Source organism: Haliaeetus leucocephalus, unplaced genomic scaffold, assembly GCF_000737465.1.
Source record: "Haliaeetus leucocephalus isolate CR32 unplaced genomic scaffold, Haliaeetus_leucocephalus-4.0 Scaffold848, whole genome shotgun sequence".
Taxonomy (NCBI): Eukaryota; Metazoa; Chordata; class Aves; order Accipitriformes; family Accipitridae; genus Haliaeetus; species Haliaeetus leucocephalus.
The window spans coordinates 7,397,165-7,409,680 of NW_010973284.1; positions in this window are offsets into that span (position 1 = coordinate 7,397,165).

The following is a 12,516-nucleotide window of genomic DNA, read 5'->3' on the forward strand; positions in this document are numbered from 1 at the left end:
AAGCCCATCTAGAAGGAGGAATTCCCAGAAATCCCAGATGCTGCAAGCACATCCTTCCCCAAGAGGGAAAGAAATATTTTCAAAATGGTTTCACAGAGCCAAAAGACCAGGTTTGTTGAATTAGTGTTTGATTACATGCCCAGCTACACCTGATCTCTTTCACTGCTCATTCACCACCCCCTGAGAAACACCTGTAGCAAATCACCCCACCTGTCCTAAAATAACATGGCTAGATAAGAAAATGGCTAGGGAAAAAAAAAATCAGACTTCAAAAGCAGTTTCACATACTGTGAAACGCTAATTCTGCCACCCTGGACCATTGCAAGCAAATCACAGACCTGCATGTGTTGCTCAGTAGGTTTGCTCATCATGAAACCTCAGATTCTGCAGGTGACCTTCTCCTATCCCACCAGCCTGCACTACTGCATGGGACAATTTAGCAAACACCACAAATATATCCAGTCCCTTATTTTCAGAAGGCTTCCAAACAGCATTTTTAAAAGTCCACACAATGTAACAAAACAAAATAACATTTCTTTGCAGCAAAAAATCCACATTCCAATAAGATTTTCTTCTGAATACAAAACATGCATCAAAACAACTTTTCAACCTTCCCTTTGGCAATATGAATAAAAGTAACTGCCATCCGTGCCACATCTCAGTTCTCAGACCTAGAAGAGGAGCCCTGTTCATCAGACAGGGACAAAGTTGCCCTAAGCAACACCACAAAGATCTTAGCCAGAATGAATTTTTCAAACACCACAGAAGAACTGAGGACAGATACAAACAAGGAAAAGTTGTGATAAGCTCCACATGGATACCAGAAAGCAATAACAATAAATATATGACAGCAATCAGCTTTACCTTTAGACTCATCTCTCCAAGAATAGCCCGGCATAGCTGGTGGAGCTTCTTCTCTTCTTTTGGAATAAAATGTGCCCATGTCCTTACCTTGCAATCCAGGTGCAAGTCTACAGCCAGGCACTGCTGTCCTGTTTGACCACTGATCCCAACTGCTGGCACCCCAGGGACCCTGAGCAGAAGACGAAGCAGAGACCTGTCACAAGCTGCCCAAGGTCATCTCCCCCCAGACCCCAACCATCCAATTCTGTCAGTCACTAACATCTTTCTAAAGCAAGTCCTGGTGGGTTACATGGAACACGGACTGCTCTGGTAATGGAGGCTTAAAAGCTGGCAGCCAACTTCTCCTTGAAATGGGTAGGAAGAATCCAAGGCAGGTTCTTCCCTTTCTCAAATGACATCCCAGATGGAGTCTCCTCCTGGAGATAGAGGTTGACACTTCAGGCAGATTTTGTTAGCTAACACTTTTCACCTGGGATACTCATAACTAAGCCCAAAATGGATCTGCTGGCAGCACTCACCCCTTGCTGTCATATTGCTGGCACCTGGCCATACCCCTGAGCAACAAAGCAGGCAAAAGCACAGAGAAAATTATGGGATGAACTGTTGGAGCAGCAATAGGCTCATGCTAGAGTTGCAGACCCTTCATTTGCGAATCAGTTCTGGCTGACACTATGGCAACTGGGCCACAAGAGTCTGCCTTCTCCAAGGGGAGAGACAAATTAACCCCATTCCCATAGCTTATTTTTTCATGCTCAGCACTAAAAGCTTTATCCAGACTACAGTTATTTCATCATAGACTTACAGCACAAGCAGGTTTGGAGGATCATCAGGAAAAAAAAGGAATGTCCCTTCAGCAACATCTCTCCACTGCTCTGCCTTAAAAAAAAAAAAAAAAGACATATCAGAGTTTTCAGAAGGTAATGGAAGGACTTCTGAGCATGCAAGATGAATGTAATTTAAGACCCTCCAGTTAAACTACAGATATTTTGCCAAAGCTGGTTTTAAAAAGTGAAAGGCTCATTCCAACACAATTGTTTCCATCCCATATACTTCAAGAAGGAACAATGTTTATTCGCTAAGAACTCTTTTATAAATACTTTTATCAAAAAGACTAGGGGAGAGGGGCTAATCTTTTTATATCACTTTTTTTTCTTCTCTCCCAGCTCCTTTATCTTCCCCCTACCATTTTAGTATGGACAAAGAGGAAATACCAGTTATACATAAAAAGTTCAGCTCATACTTTTTTTTTAATTCCATTAAAAATAGCTTCAGAAAGCAAGTAAAACATTTTTTTCCTCCCACAAAAAAAGTTTTTCCAAAACAAAATTTAAAAAAACCCCTCCAACCAGCTTCCCTCACTCAGTATTAACCTGGCTCTCTCCACAATTAGGGGTCCACATTTAAAACCCTCCTAACAGATGCATAACAAACCAACATTAAGCTCATTTATTGTTACTTGCTAGCTCAAAAATTTCTGCTTTCCAGCTAAAACACCAGCCTGCATTCACAGCCTCAGAAGCACTAGATCCAAGGTCAGGCTCCCTAATCCCAAAGCCTCCTTTAATTTTACAATCAACAAATCCATCGCTGGTGTACATCACAGAGATTATTTTCCGAGCAGCAGAGTGAGATTGCTTGCCTAATTGAAGGACAAGCAGAAGAAAAACTTGCACAAGGTTTGCCAGCAACCTGAATTTCCTAATCTTCCCCTCCGAGCAGAGCACACACCTCCATAGTCACCCAGCACCTTGTGCTGCAGAGCAGAGGCTGTTGCAAATAGAGGGCTCTTTATAGGAGAGGCGCCTGTGGGCGGGGCTTGTCGTGACTGGGCGGGGCCTATTGTGACTGGGTGGGGCCTGTTGTGATGAGATGGGGGCTAACATACACACACACGCAGAGGGTGACCACCAAGCTCTGATAGAGAGCAGCAGGAGCTTCGCTGCTTTGCAGGGTTTGGGTTCTTGAAACGATCTTCTTTAAGTGCATGGTCCGAACCGATGGCACCTACGTTAAAGGTGACATCTGCGTTAAAGGCAAAGCCAGGCTGGATGCCGGAGCGATGGTCAGTGCTTCACAGCAATACTTGGCCCCAGTTCCTGCCTCTGAGTCAGGGGGTGCCTGGGCTGATTCCTTGGCCGGGATATTTGTCTCAACAGAGTTCAAGAAACAGGACTCCAAGCCAACTCCTACAACAATTAAAGTCTCCAGTATTATGCCCAGTAGAATCCACGCTAAGACTTCTGCCGAGCCTCATCCAAGTGCTGGCCTAGGAAAGTAAGAGAGAAATTCCCCTGTTACAGTCTGCAAAAGCTCAGTTTTAGCTCATGAGTGCTGCAGATTTATCAGAAGAGATGGAAGAGTCAAGCATACCTTGACCGACTCTCCTGTCCACGCTGAGCTCCGCCACACGCTGAGTTTAAACGAGGTTGGCCACGAGCCTTCTGGATGCGAGTGTGGAAACCGCTCCATGGTGGCTGAAGCCTGGCCAGGGCTTTGGTAGGCTCTGTGTGGTATTTCTGGGGCTTTCCACCCAGAAGGGATCATTAACAGCTGTGCATTTCAGCATCTGTGCTAGGAACTGGGAAATACAGCATCTCCATGCTGCAATAGCTCGCCTAATAATTTCACGTTCCCAATAACAGGGTTCTGCCTCCTCTGTCCCCAGAAGCAATGATCAGATACGAAGGTTGAAAAACCAAGAGATCAAAGGGGTCTCCTTCAGCTCCACCTCCTTGAGGCTGTCCTGTATAATCCTGGGGGAATAGACCCTGAATTAAACCTTTTTGGTGTCCTGGCATGTGGCAACTCAGACACCAACAGGGCTTCCAGACAACTGCTGCGTTCTCCTGAGAAAGCAGCATCTCCAGCCTGCTTTGCCCCTAGAAATACTCCAGCCTGGCAGCGGTGTCCCTGGGATGTTCAGAAATTAAATGACAGCAACTGGTGCTATAGCTAAAGATAAAATCTGTTTTCATTACAATGAGGTGAAATAAAAAGCTTTATCCACCTGCAAAAGCAGATATCTACTATTAATGTGTGTGTATATATATATGTTGTCCCTTCCCTAGAACGGTGGAAAAAGCCACCTTGCCCCAGAACTCCCTTGTAAGCATTACATCCCTCTGAAGATCACGTCCAGTCTAAGTCAACGAGAGCAATTTCCCTTCTGTGCAAATCAGGCTCTAATGAAGCCAAGAACAGCTCAGTGCTGCCAAAGTCAGCCAAGGATGTCTGTCAGCGCTTGCCCTCTGCATGTTCCCAGAGCTGTGAAGATGCCACAGGAGCCACCACCCATGTGAGGTGGGAGAGGAGGGTGCAGGCAGCGGGGAGACGGGGTTAGGGCAGGCAGAGGACACCCGTGGGTGAGCACACGGCTTGATCTCCAGCTGCCACCGCAGCACCTTTGCAAGTAGCTCTCCGATTCATGAGCCAGCCCCGTTTTTACAGGCGTGAGGTCGTCTTCGTGTTATTTCAGGCACCATTTGCTAAGGCACAGCTTTTTTGACAAGCAGATGCAAATACACCGAGCCTCACTAGACATAGACACAGATTTACTGGAGAGTGGTGTGAAGAGGACTGGGTCCCTGACTCACCCCCACATTTGCATTGCTCAATGCGGTACACGTGCACCGCTGCAGCACCCGCACGTCTTTCCCCAGTCACCCGGCCCTGGCTGCTGACACACAATGGCTCTGCTGGCTTCTGGTGGCTTTTGCAGAAGATCAGAGGGTTCATTCGAGGACATCCAAACTATTTAAAACATCATACTACCCCATTCCTTTATGCTACAGTGGCTTAGGAAATTCCACCAGCTTTCCCTACAGAGCACAGCAGATGCGGAGTCAGGAGTTCGAATGCAGCTTTAAACCATTGCTGTAGATGCATCAGCTTTACTGGTTTCCCCTAGGTCTCTACCTCGGCGTGTCTCCCACAGCTGCCGATCAAAGCCAAGGGAAAGATAAACAGCACAGAGTCTGGAAATGCTGGATATTCCGCCCCTTTCTGCATGACCGCCATGGGCTTGTCTTCCAGGGTTTCATAGCTCTCCCCGGGCTCGACCGTTCATTACATTGCTCCATGCTTGGCCTCTCCTCCATCCTCCCCACGACTCTTCACAGTCGGGGGTCACTGGAGCTTGAGCTGCCGAGCCTCCCCGAGACCCCATCCCTCATTCCCAACTCATGAGTCACTTCCTCTCTTCAAACCTCACCTTTCGACTTCCATTTTTCATTTGCTTATGACTTTCTCTCTATCTCCATAGGGTTTTTTTTGCTCTACACCATTCGACCGCAGTCCTGTTGGTCCAGGCGGGAGCGCTGCTACTGGTTTCAGCAGCAAATGGAGGGGTGTGAAGACACCACATAAACACGCAGGGCTAAATCTTCCCTCCGTGCAACACAGTGCCAGCCCCTGGGGAGATGGGCTGACTTGCACCAGCTGAAAATCTGAGTCGTGTTGCTGTGGTCACTTGGGGTTTCTTTTCTCTCAAGAAAACATCATTATTGCATGATCAAAAGTTGGTTGGAAATGGAAACAAATCTGTCTGGAAAAAAAAAGAAAAAAATTCAGGTTTTTTCCCATTTCACATGCTTTGAAACTGGCACTTTTTCTGTGATCTTTCATCAGTACTTTTTGTTTAAATTATTGGGTTTTTGGAAACCATCAGAAATATGGCTTTTGGTAAGAAAATGCAGTGTCTGACCAGTAAAAGAATTACTATCAGGATTTCAAAGAGCATAGTGAAAAATGACCTCTAATTTCCAAAAAAATATGAAAATATAATTAGTGCTAATATAGTTTCATAAAGTTTCATTTTAAAAGAGCTTTAAAAATAAAAACTTTCTGCCTGTGAAACACCATAAACTTTTAGCTCATAATAAAACCGTGCATGCTGCAGTTTGGGGGTTTTGCTGTCCTGAGCCCCTGGCAACCAGCTGCAAAGGGGCTTCTGAACAGCAGGGTCCGTCTGGGGTTTCTGGGTCAACGCTGTCTGATGGATACATCCCCTATGGCTCTGCCTCATTTAAAGCATTAACTCTTATGTGGTGTCTTCATTAAAGTAATCCTTATTCTTCTTTTGCTCTGTCAGTTATGAACAAGAAAGTCCTTTGTGGAAGCAGTGGATGTTCAACCAAAATGAGCAAAAGCATGGCCAACCATGGGATTTTAGCATATATAATAGGCCGTGCCTATGGTCAGAGCAAAGAATCCAACAGCCACTATGGCCCCTTTCAAAACGACACTCCTGCTTTCAGCATCCTCCTCCTGGGGTCTTCTTTTTTACACCCTCAGGTCACTAATGCTCAATGACAATCAGTGTCGTTTCCCCAAGGACTTGCCACCTGAGCACTCTCCCTCCTTCACTGCGGGGATTATCTTGTCCAAACCAGGTTCTTTCTCCTGGGATCTCTTTTGATGGTCCCAGCCTCCATCCAGACCTCTCCAGCCAGGCATGTCTTCCAAGAAGCTACAGAGCAGGGACACCTCTAGGAACTCATGAAGTAGGGGTTGTATATCCACAGCCGCCCCAGGAGATAAGACCATCCTTCTTAATTTATGCCGCCTCCTGACAGCAAGTTCAGACCCCTCAGGTGCTGCCCAAGGCCGTGTGCACAGACTGGGAATTACAGCAGGAGCACTACAAGTTCATACGGCCACCAGCCCAGGCCCTTGACCAAAAACCACCAGGCTATATTGGGGTCTGGGGTTGCTTCTCTGGCTTACCAGTGGCTCACGTACACCCCAGTTTTCTCCTCCTGCTTATTACACCGACTGTCCCCAAAAGCACTCTCCCAGCACCTTCCCTAATGCAAAGTCCAGCCCTTTGCCAGGGTTTGGCCGCTGACCGTGCTTGGGCTCTCCCTCGTCACCTCTGGGATGGGGACGGATGCAGACCAGGGAGCAAAGAGTGAACCCTGCCAGGGACAGGGAACTGCCCTCCCATGGATGCTCCCCTCCATCCCTGGTGACCATGGGCCTGTGAAAAGGGACGGGGGCCAGGGAACAAGGGACAGACAGGGCTTGGGAGGGTGCTGTGCTGCCTGTATCACCCCAGGGAGCTGGGTGGCAAGAGCGCGTCTTCCCCATCCCCGGCTCAGCAAGCCGGAGATGAATTACTGGGGACAGCTGAGACAGGAGGCAAATGGCATCACGCTGAAGCCGAACAAGGCCTGTGACTGTGCGCTGTGGGATCCTAAATATTTGGAGAGCAAAGGTCAGGAGAACAAGACACTCCCCAGCGATGATTTTCTTCCCGCCCCTGTGGCAGGGACGTGGGGCTGCTATGCTTGGAATGACCCTGGGCATTAGCCGGAGCCAGTGCCCTGATGGGTCACCCCGGGGTTCAGTGGTACCCACAGGCAGGTCCTTGTTCTCCCCCAGGTTTTAGCTGTCGCTGGGGCCCAGCGTGATGCCCTCCCTGTGGCCGAGCAGTATTTACGACGGGCCTGACATGGCGCAGCCTGAAGTCGGGAGACAAGTGCCCGCCAGCCACGCCGCATCCTTGGTGGGGCATGGTAGGAGCTGCCACTGGGCGACTAATCCTCCTCACCATGTCCCCGTCCCGTCCCCCCCCACTGTGCCTGCTGGCCAGGCCCCCGGCCGTTGCCAAAATAAACACTCGGGCATGGCAACGCTAACATTTGCTTTCTGCGAACAGACGCTGGGAGAAGGAGGCAGCCACGTTATTTTTTGCAGGCTGGTCACGAGGCAGGAGACAACCTGCTCGATGTGGGGAGTTTGGGATCGCACCTGCCCCCGTGACTTTGCGGTTGTCCCCAATGTGTCCCGGCTGACCCCCTCCCCAGGGACATCTTCCCTCGCTGAGCCCGCCGCCGTGTCCCGAGCCTTGGCAATGCTCCCGGGTGTCTCTGCAAGGTTAAACGTCTCTTGCCACGCTTTGCTGTCCCCATGCCAGGACCAGGGGGGTCTCCAAGTTTAGCGCAGCACAGCAGCAGCAGGTATGGTCCCATCAGGCCAGGGGCAGGCACCCCTTGGCAGCCTCCCCCCAAAAAAACATCCCTGCACCAAGGCGGTCACAGCTCTGCCTGATGCTGGTGCTGGCAGCAGCCCCCGCGCTCGACTGGTGGCTATCGCTGGGGTGTAGGCAGGGGCAGCGAGCTGGGATTTCACCTGCTGGCTCTTTTGCACGCTGGGGGAGGTTAAAAAGGCATCTGGAGGGAGGTTAGAGGGGTGAAGAAGTTGAGACGAGGGTCGTGCTGGAGGACAGGAAGGATCGGTCCATCAAATCAGCACGGAAAGTCCTTTTCTGCAGATTTGCTGCTCGGTTGTCCCAAGACCAGCTGGGAGGAGGAGAGGCAGCCCTGTCACGGGTTATGTGTGCAGACCTCACTCCTGCGAACTGCCACCCCAGCTCCTTCCCTCCCCCAAAGGCCGTAGAGATGTGTACATAGAGGGTCCCAAGGCTGCCCACACCCCAGCCCAGCCGCAGGGACAGGCGTCTGTCAGACCTCCGATGGAGAAGGGCACATCGGGACACTTCACGGGGGACAGGGAGAGGTTTCGATGAGGACACCCACCCCTGGGTGCCCACTGAAGCTGCAGCCTTTCTCACCTGTTCCAATTCCCCATTCTCATCCCATCTCGGGATTTGGGAATCAGGTAATATCAGCTGACGGAGTGCCGGCATCCCTGGGATTTCCCAAGGAGGGGTGGCTAGGGACAGAGGGGAGTCCCCGGGAATGTGGTGCCAGTCGATTTTATTCTGGGAGAGATGCCAAAGCTGAGCACAGCTGCCGAAACAGGGGGTTTCCTCACGAGCAGGCTGCTGTCCCGCTGCCCCTGCCCTCGGCTGATCGCTGTGGGGAAAGTGGGGAGAGATTGCACATCCCTTTCCTGCACCCCAAACCCTCACCGCGTGGGGGAGAGGCATCAACACCCCCCCCCGCCCAAACTCTCAGGTCTGGGACTGTGTGAGGATTGCTGTCACGCTCATTAATTACCCAGAGAATTCAGCTCAGTGCGAAATGAAGGAGTTTATTTTTCTGGTTATTGCTCCAGCAAGGTTAAGGTACCTGGAAACAACTCCCACATTTTCGGGCTGAACTGAGTATAAAAGGACAAGTTGCAGCAGCAAAAGGTCAGACTGTTAAATTGCATGTGTTTTCATTAACACAGTGCATTACAAAACTGGTCAGGAATCACAAGGCTGAACAGGGAAACTGAGGCACGGAGCAGCAAAGCGCCATCCCCCAAGAGCAGACAGCATCTCTGCAGCCTCCTCTCCAGGACCACCCTGATCTCCCCCTTGGCAGAAGGCTGGGCAACACTCTTGCTGAGCCAGTCCCGGGTCCAGTCCCTCGGACAGCAGCAGGCAAAGCAGTTTTGGAGGGTATTGAGGGCACCCAGCCCTCAGGGCCCACGCTAGAGGTGCGGGTGAATTCCTTGAAGCCGCTGGATGCTTCTCACAGCTGCAGAACAAATTCAATAACAATACTATGAGCAATGCCTTTTTAATAGGCACGAGGTGAAAAGAACCCAGCGAGTCAATATTTGTGGATGAAAACAAAATAAGCCAAGCTGTTAGCACAGAGGAATGCAAGGGAGGCTGGGAGGCGGCTGGGGTAATTATTATTTCATCTGCCAGATAGCCGTGGTCCTGCCTGCTGCCTCCTTCCCCCCCTGCCCATGCTGCCTGTGCCGGAGGGAGGGCAGGGGAGAGGTGGAGATGGGGCAGAAAAGAGCAAATATTTTGGCTGCGGCAACATCGGGCGTGTGGCTGGGGCTGGCTCAGCGCTCCGTCCGCTGGAGGGTGAGAGCTGCCCTAGCCCAAGTATTTAATGTCAGCGGCTGGAATGTGCTTAACACAACATTTTACAAGGGAACATTAGTCAAGCATCCACACTGACAGTGCGGGTCAGCGATAAGGAGCCGGCTCATGGGAGCTGCAGGGAGACGGCTCTTGTTTCAGGTGAAGGAGGGCAAGGCTTGCAGAGACGGTGCTGCTGCAGGCTGAGGGGGGACAAAATGGGCCAAGCAGCCCCGCTTTTGGTCTAGCTGTCCTGACAAGCATCACACAGGGGTGATAGTGCCGCACCGACAGCAGGGTCCCGCTTCCCTCGCTCTCCCAGCTATTGCATGTGTTGCCTGGGACCCCTCCTCCAAACCCCCTGGCAAGGTGGGATTTGGGGAAACCTGTCTGTAAGCCATTCCCTGCCACATGTCCTTGTTTGCAGCAGTACTAGTCTTTGGCTGCCCACGGGTGCTAGGTACAGGTGGGAGCTTTTTGGTAACACAGCTCAGGCTTTGCTCCCTTGCAGCAGAGTCTCTCAAGACAGCTGCTTCCACCTGAGCCAGCACAATCAGGCCACGGCAAGGAGCATCCATCCCTAAACAGCAGGAGGGAGGTGTGCCACAGCCTGGAAATCTCCCAGAAATCAGGTCGGTGAAACATTAGTCAGCTTTGCCTGTGACCTGAAAACGGCACTACCCTCCATCTATTCCTAGAGCTATCCCTGTTCATTAGCCTTCTTGGCCCCCAGGCTTAAAAAAATCCCCCAGTGTCATGACTCCTTAATAAGATGTCATCTTCAGCCATGACAAACACGAGCACTGAGTAAATAATAGCCCTGTCATGTAATGTCATGCCTCTCCCATCTGTTGTAGTAATGACTGTGCCTCGCTCACCTGCCACCCTCTCCCGGCTGCTCCGTGTGGGCAGCGGCCGAGCCAAGCCACCGCGTTCCCGGCTGTGGCAGCGGCTCGGCCGGCCGGCCCCTCCGACAGCTGCCGGGCTTGGTTTTGGGGCGAGCAGGGCAGCCAGGCCTTCTGCAGGGATGGAAATGTGCTCGGACACAGGTGGTGGTGAGCGACCCAGCGTGGGAGAGGGGCAGGACGGCGCTCTGGCAACCGGCGGCCCCAGGAGCTGCAGAGGGGCTTCCTCACCTTCTTCCCTATTTCCTCCTTACTCTCACCTTTTTTCTTTTTTCATCTTTCTCTTTTTCTTTTCCTTACCATCTTTCTCCTTCTGTCTCTCTTTTCCCTCTCCTCTCCTATCCCCTCCCTCCCCTTCCCTTTCCTCTTCCCTTTCCTTCTCCATGTCTTTATTTCTTTTTCCTTTCATCACTGCCAAGGTCCCATGTCCCTGTGCTTGGTGCCTGCAGGCCTGTTTGAGCACAGTCTCTCTGCTTTCACTGCAAATCCATTTCCAAAAAGCTCTCCAAGCATTGCCTAAGGGACAGAACAAAGCTGAAGGAATTTTAAAAGTTCACCTTGGCAGTTTTGGAACAGAGTTCCCCTTCTCCCCCCGTCCTCTCCCACTACAGAGCATTAGCCCCTTTGTGCCTCAGTTTACCCATCTGCATATCTGGATCAATGACCCAGAGGAAACCTGTTGCCATGGGGTGGGGTTTTCACACTGGTTGGCTGTGTGCACTTAACTCTGCTCCCCAAAAAATCCACCTCCTCTCTGAGCCATGAAGAGGAGACACCACTATTGCTTATCACCGTTCCTGTTTCCCTTCTGCCCACCCCATGCTCTTTACCACCCGCTGGTGCAGCCCCTTGCAGGGGCTGGAGAGGCAGAGGCATTGGGTTGGAGTCGCAGAACAGGAGTTAATTGTTGGTAGCAATTAAAAAAATAATTTAAAAAAAAACCCAAATATTTTAAAAAATTGTATGGATTAATCAAAGCTGTTTCTAAGGGGGGATTTCAAGTGTGTAATACCCTCAGTCTGAAGTGAAGGTGGAGACAGACACTGCCTTCATAAGGTGCCTTTTTTGCCCCCTCCCTTTCCTGTGAAACTTGGGTTACACTGAGTGCGTAAAGGATAGGAGGACGTGGCAGTGCTGTTTGCCATGAAAACTAATAGGGCCCTGCCTGCTTTCATCAGGAGTGTAATCAGAGCCACGGATAATGTTTTAAAAGGCACAGCAGCTTCAAGTGCAAGCAGGGATTTATTAGTGAAAACGAAACCACACTCGAGGCTTTGCGAGTCTTATTTTAAGAGTCTGAAGGAGAAAGGAGCAGGCTGGCTGGCTGGGCAGACGGGGAGGTGAGGTGGCCAGAGCTCTGCCCCTGAGCAGTGGTGACGAGCAGCAGTGACGACGAGCAGCAGTGACAAGGGCTCACGACACCACTGGGCTGCTGTTCTTGCTCCGCCACAGGTTGTCTATGCAACCTTGGTCATGTCACTTAGTGTCACTGTGCTTCAGCTCTTAGCCTGCACAGCGGGACAAAAGTCACTCCCCTACAGCTCTAGAGAGAGATTACACTTCTGTATAAGTAAGGATCATTCTCCAGGGACACTTCCAGCCTCTGCAGTCCCTTTTGGGCCATGGTAGGACCCAAGGGGGTGGCGAAGGGGTCCCACAGGATCCTACAGGTTCAGAGAGCAGCTCTGGGACCCTCTCCCACTCTGGCACTGCCACATGATGGCACAGCCACACAGGGCAGTGGAGACAGGAGGAGAAAGGGTAAAAATGTCCCGGCAGGTTGTCATAGCAAGCAAATGGATGCCCAGACTCCTAGGGTCTCTGGTTCTGCTACAGACCCAACGTCCACCCCATATTTGAGGTCCCTGGTTTCTGCCGTCTTGAAACAGAGGCAGAGCAGTGGCCCAGTGCCGCTGCTGGAAGGCTGAATTCCCAGTTTTGGCTGACTCTCAGCGCTCCTGATGCTACTCAGTAGACTCA